This window comes from Corvus brachyrhynchos, unplaced genomic scaffold (genome assembly GCF_000691975.1).
Source record: "Corvus brachyrhynchos isolate BGI_N302 unplaced genomic scaffold, ASM69197v1 scaffold60, whole genome shotgun sequence".
Lineage (NCBI taxonomy): Eukaryota > Metazoa > Chordata > Aves > Passeriformes > Corvidae > Corvus > Corvus brachyrhynchos.
In genome coordinates this window covers 1,747,712-1,757,294 of record NW_008236767.1, presented here as the reverse complement: position 1 = coordinate 1,757,294, position 9,583 = coordinate 1,747,712, and the positions used below count along the sequence as shown (strand labels likewise).

The 9,583-nt window shown below is 41.5% G+C and overlaps 1 protein-coding gene across 1 annotated transcript in view; it reads right to left on the bottom strand.

The window, feature by feature from the left end:
- The window catches only part of DTNA (dystrobrevin alpha), a 193,059-nt gene extending 184,514 nt beyond the window's left edge, over positions 1-8,545 (bottom strand). The window contains exon 1 of the mRNA XM_017727416.1: positions 8,524-8,545. The gene's annotated coding sequence lies outside the window, so the exon portion shown is untranslated. The remainder of the gene's footprint in view (positions 1-8,523) is intronic.
- Positions 8,546-9,583: the final 1,038 nt, after the last annotated feature.

Sequence of the window (9,583 nt, the reverse complement as noted above, 5' to 3'; positions counted from 1 at the left end):
CATCCATGGTCACAAACTGAAACTTCAAGAACAAATCATATTTTCAGTCATTCCATTTTACTGAATAAAGTTTTACTTTTCAACATGTCTTTCTTTTTGCTATGTCTGGTATTTATACTTTTGGTAAGAGTTTTTGGGACAAACTGATGGATGAAACCAGTATTTATCATCATATATAAGCATGTCACGTGTACAGGAGCCAGGATATAAAGACTTTGGCTTTATTTTTGTACACAAGAACAAAGTATAAACATTAATTATGAAGAATTAAGCAACTTATGGAAAACTCTGTACTCTTGCCTTTACCAGATCAATTTTCAAGCTCAATTGAAAAGTACCTAAGGGGAGAACCAGAACAATTCTGATTCCATTCACCTTTACCCTAAATATAGGAAAAAGACTACTCTTTTTGTTAGGTGCCCAAATTGATCAACAAAATTAAGATCTGAGATATAATGAAATGAAGAGTAACTTTTAAAAAAATGAAGTTTTGTAGGTAAATGGGTAATTTTACCAGACTGAAAAATATTTTTCTAAAAAGAAAAAAAAACCAGGTAAAGCTAGGCCCACAAACTGCTGAGGCCTGGAAAAGTCTTTCTGGAACTGATAGTGCTCCTGGATAAATAAAAAGGCTGCTTTCAGGCTTTCTAATATCATCTATTATTGGTCCTCTACCTGAAAATGCTGAACTTTCACGGTTTGAAGTGACAGCTATAGTTCATTTAAGTTGCCTGGTGAGCAGTGCACCTAATGAAGATTGTCTACCTCAGGATTTATGATCCTCCGCTATTTATTGCTTCCAGCAACAGTAATCCGTTTCCTCTAAACTCTCATGACCACTCCTGCCCGTCAGGAGTGCTGCCCATCTCCATTTCCAGCTTCATGCAGCCAAACTGCACTGCCACCTTCACAATTATACTTTTAACTTCCCCAGGCCTTCATGGTTGTTCTTCTTCTAGATACTGCCCTCAGTTATCAGTATTCCCACTCCCTTCCCCTCCCCCTTTTGTATTTTCTCCCTACCTGGGAAAAAAAGCAGCAAGCAGGCTGTGCAGCTGATTCAGAGCTGTGTGAGCTCAGACTGAGCAGCCAGCACACATGGGAGCTGCTTTAGGAGAGGAATGTTGCATGTCCTGTTCTTTTTTGGGTTGGTATCTTGGATTCCACTTCAGGAAAGTCAAGGAGAATCACTATAGCTGAGATTTCTTCCTAGGTGTTGAATTTAGCAGAAAGTGTCGAGTGAATTCAAAACTACTGGCTGTGGCCAGGAGTGTTAGACAAACAAACATAGCATGATTGCGTTCCCTTAAAAAGCCAAACTCTGAAAATAAAATAAACAAACAGCCCACATGCCAGGTACAAAGATTCATGACATAGTCTTTGCTCCAGCAGGAGATGCTCTTTGTCTTCTCGATGATAAGAATCCTCTACTGCTTTAAAGGCTTCATGTCTGCTCTAACCAAGTACACAAAAGGCAGCGAATACTGCTAATTAAGAGAGCTCATTGGAGCCTGTTCTTGAAGAAGAAAAGTGAAAGATCACAACACCAAAACTTGTCTCGTCACAATGTTCACCTGAAAACAAAGTCCTTATTCCTGAAATTATTATATATTGATATTTTTGTTATGGAAATGGCTCTGTTAGCTTGTCTCACTCCAGCACCTTGGTTTCATTGCAGTGCTAAATTCTGCACTGAAAATTGTTTCCATTAAGTTATTTTACAAAAATGCCACAAACACTGTCTTTATATTTGCCTGGAGAGACAACCACAAGCTTTTTGTGTAAATTCAGCCATTGCCTGAAGAGTGCATGCATGCAGACATAACCCTGGCTGGAGTGACACACGAACTTTTTTCAGAACTGGAAGAGAATAATCTATGAAACAGATTCTCTGTTCAGTTGAGCCACAGGTAGGAACAATCCTCTTTCATTCATCCCACATTCCACCAAAAAAACCCTCCTGCTTCAAAATAAAACTCACTTTATTTCACCCTCCAGATGAAAAACTTGAAAAAGAAAGGAAAATACTTTTCTCCATAAAGAAAAAAAATACACAGCAAGAACAGAGGAGGCCTGGAAGTCTCAGAAACTGCTAATGAGAGCTGGAGCATTAATATATAGGCCAACACCAGGAATCCCATCAGATCAGTTATGTAAAAGCCAGTAGCGCCTGGCTTGCTCTCTGAAATGCATCAGTGCCCTGCAGGGCTGGGGGAGGTGTCCCTGCCACACAGCCCTCCCCTTCCCTCTCTGTCCTGGCCCCAAGGCAGCACGGATCCCTCAGGCTCGGGGGTGCCGCTGCTGCTGGGGGTACGCGGGCAGAAGAGGAGGTCTGATCAGCCCGAGGGTCTGCGCTGGGGCGGGAGCACGCAGGGTGAGACAGCCTGGGAGAAGCTTGTCCTACTGCTCCCTCTGCTGTACCCATCCTGTGGAGAAATCCCAAATGTCAGCGTGAAAAGCTGGGATAAGGGATGGCAGCTTTGAGCGCGGTCTGCAGGTAGCACAGGCTTGGGGAAGAGATAAAGTCGCTGATGATGAGGAGGCAGCAACCACCACCACCCTCAGGAGATGGCGTGGCACGGACCTCTGTGTGTCCAGCATAGCAAATCCCTTTGTACCTGCCGGGGTTCCACCTGCGCTTCCAGAACGGTGCAGGGGAATAAAGCCTCTCCTTGGCACGATCCTCTCTCTTTGTGACATGGGTTTAGATCATGATCTCATTTTAGGAGACGGATGGGTGTCCGGATCGGCCCCAGAGAAAGGCCCAGGAAGCTCCCTCGGCAGGGCAGCGGCCAAATCCTGTGTTAGGAACACACACAGCAACACCCCCCAGCAAAGGGGGGGGAAACACCCCACCCCGAGTCACACATCCGTGCCATGCCACATATAAACAAGAGGGAGCCAAAAGAGAAAAAACAAAAAGCAGAAAGGAAAGGGGAGAAGTGGCTTATGGTAATGAAGTCAATTAATCATGTGGTAATTAACAGTCTGACTGTTGTAGAGAATGTTTTTCTCTAACTAAAAACCACCTGAACACAACAGCAGTCAATAATCCCGCTCTGTACACTCATTTCTGAGGGCTGAGAATTTGGCAGAACTGAATACCACCTATGGAAGACATTAGCAGCTCTTATGAAAGCATTTATTTGAACACAAGGAAAACTTGTACCCCAAGGAAAATACGTATTTTCAGATGTTCAAACATTACAGTGGACTTTCTGCAATCTTCATAGCAGTATTTCAGTTACTCCACACTCTCCTCTTAGCACTAATTTATGGAAATCCAAGCTAGAGTAGAAACCATTTCAAAGGAAGAAATGTCTCTCAAGCACTTTTTCTCTGAGAAGGTGCACACTCATCAGAATAGGGAGGAATGATGAGAAGAATCAGCACCTTCAGGAAAAGTGGACACTTTCTGTAATAAAAGAGGTGATGAAAGGCTGGAATGCAAGGTTAAATCTTTTAAAATTCAGCCATGAACTCATCTTAAATCTTCTGGAGAATTTCAGGAACTTTACACAACTTGTACCAGAACCAAAATGAAAAATCTCTTCCTAATAGCAATATGAGACTAAAAAAATTAATCAGTGAGTTCCAGAAAGGCAATGTTCTTCACTCACTTTTTTTCTCCATGCCCCAGGTATTATTTCCTTCTATATTACAGAACATCTACCAGCTAATGAAAATACGGGAAACTGGACTTTATGATATAGCATGGTGATAAAATGAATTATATTTAAATGTCAATAGAATCTATGAAATAGAGCAAATTTGGAAGAAATCCATTCAATAATTTTACAGTTATGAATAATTAGCATGGCATTTTCAAATGCACTTAGGCAAATTCATGACCCAATTCTGCTCTAAATTCTTTAATTTTAGCTTTTGCAAAGCTATATGAGCCATGCAATACTACAGTAGTATTGGAATGAAATGAATGACTCCAGCAAAAGAATGGGACATGGCAATTTGGGGCAGAATGAAGCCCATTCTTTTCAAAGGCAGCACTCCCGATTTTCATAAATGCAAACAAATGCAGTTTGACCACAGGACTGACACAATGTACCTAATTCCAACTTGCCTAAGTTATATGGCAAGAAGAAGCTGGACTGAACCTGAAAACAGAAACTAAACAACTTCCAAGAGAAAAATGAGATATTGAAAAATATTTTATCTGTAGTAAGCCAGTAATAACTGCAGATTATTTTGACATTGTCCTGTTAGGTTTCATGATGAACAGCCACAAATATACAAAGAGTGGCACAGAGACCAAGCACAGGTCTGGTCATAACCTGCTTGCTGTCAGATGCCACAAAGCTGCTCCTTTTTATAGCACCTCCTTCCATCTCACTGAATTCATCACATTTATCCCCAAATAAAAGAAATTATAGGGGTTTTTTTGCCTTGTTCAGAGAAGCGCATGCTTTATCCAAGAGCCTCAGACATTCCAGTGTAAATTATTTGCACTTCTTGCTACAAAAAGTCTTGCTCCAGGACTTTGTGACAACGCTGACTACCTGAGGGAAATCAAATTAACAGCGGCTGAGACAGAACTATTAAAGGCATGTTTTCCCCTATGTACAGTAGTCTGCTAACGTATCCACAGGCACAGAGAGTGAGGATAAAGCAAGGACATTTCTCTGAACCACCACTATCTTTCACATTACTGTCTGTTCTTGTGAGGGAGCTGTGGATGCAGTGATATTGATAGGCACTGGGGTTCCTTGAGCCTCAACTCAAGCATGCAAGATTTTACACACATGCACACCATGAAGAAGACAGTAGCTTCCAAAATAAATCAAGCAAGCTTTTTGCTTAAGAGTACAGAGGTAACTGTAAGGTTGTTGCTTGTTCCCAGTGTACTGATGCAAGGACGTGGTGCACCTAAAGCCGCTCCTCTGCCCTCATGCCCTCAGGAAGCACCATCCAGCCTCCAGAGAAGGAGATGGGCTTGGGATGGCACCCGGCCTCTTCCTGCACAACCTGCCAGGGCAAGATGCTCCCAAAGGAGCTGTACTCATGCCCCTGCACTAACACCTCCTGCTCAAAGAGGGAGATGACATCTCTGCTGTTTCCAGAGAAGGGCAAAGACACATACACTAGCAAAATGCTCAGGGTGGCAGGGCCCACATTTGTAACCGGGAATACCACTCTGAAATGCAGGCAGGAGATGACCACACTGTGCCCATGCTGCTCAGGCATTACCCAAGAGGTGAATGTGGCAGGGCTTGTTGTTAAACACTAGGCTAGCAGCAGTAGAAGACCTGACTCAGGTCTCAGCTATGCCACAGGTTTGTTTTGTCAATTTAGGAATTCACACATTTACTTCCTCCCTCCCACTTCTCATCTGCTTTGTCTGCACAGCCTTCAGTGGTTTTAAGGTGGGTGTCATGTTTCTAGGTGCTCAGAGCAACTAAAACGTACCTTTGACCTCCTAGTACTACTGTGACTGAATACTGAAAACTGTTCAAGTAACATTTTTATTCCATTTAATGAATGGGAAAAATAACTGAGTTGAAAGAAAAATGCACCTTCCTTCAAAAGCCTCTTTAATCAGCCCCAGAATCTGAACCAATGCTGAGCATAAAGATTTAAATTTGGCTTAATGAAAACTGAATAGACCAAAAAACAACAAAAGAAGTGTCTTTACAAAAGGTATGGATTCAACCCAGCCAGTAAATAATTAAAGCTCCTCTCTGTTCCCTTCCACTTTCTATTTTAAGGCTTTTCATTATATGGGATCAAAGTCAGCTCGAGTTGGAGAGAGTTAGACAAATCCATCACGGAGACAGAATGAATGTATGATCTCATCCCCTGTGACAGCAGCCCGACGGTACCACCTGTTTGAACTCGGCTCATACCACTTCTGGTGACACTGGCAATGTCAAGCAAATCGCTGGAAATTCAAGGGGGGGGTGGAAACTCTCTCCACCTAAGCAAACAACAAAAAAGAAAAAGAGCTGTAAATCTGGCATCAGCAATGCTTGCAGGCAGCCAGCGCTGCAAAAAGAGCAGCCACAGAAAGGGTTCAGACCCCACGAACATAAATCACTCTGAGCCTCAGAAAATCAGTTGTATGAAGAAAGACTGATTTCTCTTTGGAAAAGTGTCAAATGAGAGAGCAATGCAAGACAGCTGTATAAAAAATTATTAATACTAAAAATAAGGGAAATCAAAGATTTTTATTTATTTTCTCAAAATGAAAGAAAAAGAACACATGGAAGCCAGAAGAAAAAATAATTAAGAGATATGAAAGACAAGTTTAACAGGGAGTTTAAAACCGACAGGCAAATTTAAAAGAGATTAAGGAAAATTCTGTTCTACCTTTTCAAACTTAAAATATAAGTTTACCCTGTGGCACTGTCTGCAGCATAATATAATTGGGACCAGAAGGGACTACTAAAACCAATATTCATTAGATTGTTAATGAATACCTGCACGTTCCCATTAGAAACTCATCTGTTCTAAAAAGAAAGAATATAATCCTTAATGAACCTTGCTTTTTTTAAGCAATAGAAGACAAACATTTACACTTCCTGACACAAACAGTGATTAAGTGTCAGGGATTAAGATATCCCCCTTAAGGGGAATCCCCAAGGATTAAGAAAATCCCCCTCTTATCACATTATTCCATAACTGTCAGCTGGCCAGTTCCTGAGCCCTGTCAGGAACAACGTACTGGACCAGATCCAACACACCAATGTTTGGTTCAGTCAAGAGATTTCTGTCTGAAACGCTTGTTTAAGGAAAAAGATTACGGCATTCTGAGTGCACCATAAAGCTTTGTGTTCTAAACCATTTTTTGCTCTGACTGTCAGTAGCTAGCAGCATTTGAAGATGAAGGCAGCAAGCATACATCAGCTCTACTTGGTTTGGTGTGTAAAACCACTTTGGTATAGATCTGGGTCAAGATACACTATATTTCACTTCTTTGAGCTGCTTGATGTGTTCAACACAAACTTGACTGCCACTGCACCAGGCACATTTGCAGTTCTAGGAGTTGCAGGGTATTCTGGCTGATTAAACTTGCAACTACGCAGATGTAAGAGCCAAACTGTAAAGTTATTTCAGATACAAAAAAAACCCCCTCACTGCTGTGAAATTTATGCCGTTTTTTTCTCAGTCTACTAAGAAGGAAACAAAGAAAGCAGTTTGGCACTTCACTAGCTGAAAGAGCTATTTCAAAACACGCTCTAGATTAATACTGCATGGCAGGACCTTTTCCCAGTGAGAAAAGGCACTCTGGGGATGAGCAGAGGCCCCAAAAAACAATGTTCTCTTCGGTGACCTCATTAGCATCTGATGTGTAGGAACATATTCTTTAAATGTGTGATTTTCCCATCTACCTTGAAATGGTCCTTCAATCAAATTCATAAAATTACTTTCATTTGGTACCAGACAGATAAATAAACCAATGTTATTCAGGCCCAACAGCTCTTCAAATAAAGGGGGCAAAAAAAAAAAGCCTGCAATAAAAAATTAGATTGGAAATGTTTTGATGCTTTATGTGGGAGTTAGCTGTATGCAGAATTGAACTGTATTTTCTTGGTTTAGCTGAACTAAGCTGTACTGACAAGAGCATGCTGAATTAGATCCGGTTGTAACCCGAGGTGAACCTGCAGGGTAAACCTTACGTCACTATATTGCTGCAGCTCTTTTTTCCATGAGCAAATGTAGCTCACTTCCCTCAGTCTCTGAAATGCCATATCATGTGTGCTGGCCATGGGGTAGAAGTCTAAATAGAGCATGTTTGGATTTATTCACTTCAGGCCTCTGGGAATGGAACTGAGCTACTGGGAGAGACTGAAGTAAGACTACAAAGGCATGAAGGAGGCAAATGTGATGGGGTATTAGAATGCACCCTGTATTTAAAGACATTTACCCACATTTCCTATTTGTACTTTTGCCTATCCAAAGCAAAACCAACACTGTTGCTCTCTCAAAGCCATGCAGGGACAACTTGCCTTGCATTATGGGGTAATTTGACCCTCACAGGTGAGGATGCCAAGCTCTTCCTGGCTACAGTATATTAAAAGTACTTAATTTCTACAGCACCATCCATACAACCTTGTAGGGTAAGATATAACCCTCCTCCAAAAGCTGACAACTCCTTAGCATGAAGGACAATGAGAACACATGGTACTTGGCATGACAATCCCCTCTGCCAAATTTCCATGACCACATCACTGCTTCAGAGACACAACTGAGCAGATAAAACTGCTTAAGTTCTACCTTACAACCAGACCTACAAAACCTGCTCTGTGTTCTACCTTCAGACATGTTGCTAAGCACAAAACTACTCTCTCCAGAGCCAGCTGGAAGCCTCAGTGGCACAAGGTAGGTGGGCATATAACCCTCTACTATCTCAGTGCCTGATGGCTCTTTCTTTGCTAGCTTTATCCCTGACTTTCTGTGGCATGGCAGACCACATAGGAGCCCTCCCTGAATTGATCCATATACTTAGAGGAAAAGCAACTCTATTTGCAGTTGCACTAGGTAGGTAATAGACCACAAGCTCTTTACCTGCAGCCCTGGAAGGAGTCCTCTGTCTGCTCAGCTGGAATGGCAGGACACTGTAAAATGGAACACAAATCATTCAGCGTACACCACTTGCTGATTGCAAAACCTGGGTTGTAATCCATGGACTGATACACCTTCTCCCTTCAGAATCATAAAACAAGGCAGTTGGTGAGCAGGGGTGGTGCAGCAAGGACAGAGTCCAGCCTGCACCCACCAAGCATATTTACAAATAATGACCACCCCACAGAACTAGAAATTATCTTGCTCCAAATTAAGGATGATATCCCAGACATTTTCTCTACACTGGCAGTGGACTACAGAGTCTACATTGGGGACCTTCCACGTTGCCAGGAATTATCTTGCTACTGTAGGTTTTTCCTTTGTAAGAGCTATAGTGCTAAACGTTATTTTCCAACAGTGTATTCTTTAAAAGAAATTCAGGTACATGACCTTGATAATGATTTTTCTCCAGCTCATATGCAATGGAGATGTTCCGGAGACACCATGATTTTGCTTAATAAAAATATAAATCTCCATATAATTTCATCACTTCAAGCCTTGAATAACTGGAAATCCTCCTCCTACATAATTTGTCATGATTTCCTCTCTTTGAGTTCAATGCAAGAAGTGCATAGCTAAATTATGCAGGACTATAAACTTACATAACTGTTTGTAAGACAGAAGAACATCAAAAATAAAGGAGCTTTAATAACTAGGAATATAGAGAAGTCCAACATAGAACTGAGGAAAAAATGATTTATCATTTGTTCTTCAGGTAGACAGGTTTACTAGTATTTAATTAGTATAAATAGAAGTAAATCTGAGAATATACTGTCATTCCCTTAGACATATGGAAACCGAGTGCTGGCAGAACTAATTATGAAGCAGCTACCTGAACAAACATCAGTAGAATATGTAGGAAGGTGTATTTACATTAAGAGATCACCCATCTCTTGCCTTAGTTTCCCCTTTTGAACAGTAGTGGTGTGACGAAGGAAGCACCAAAAGGCATGCACCCACATGGCTCACTGATACCACGTGCACACAATCTGGAGTATCAGGC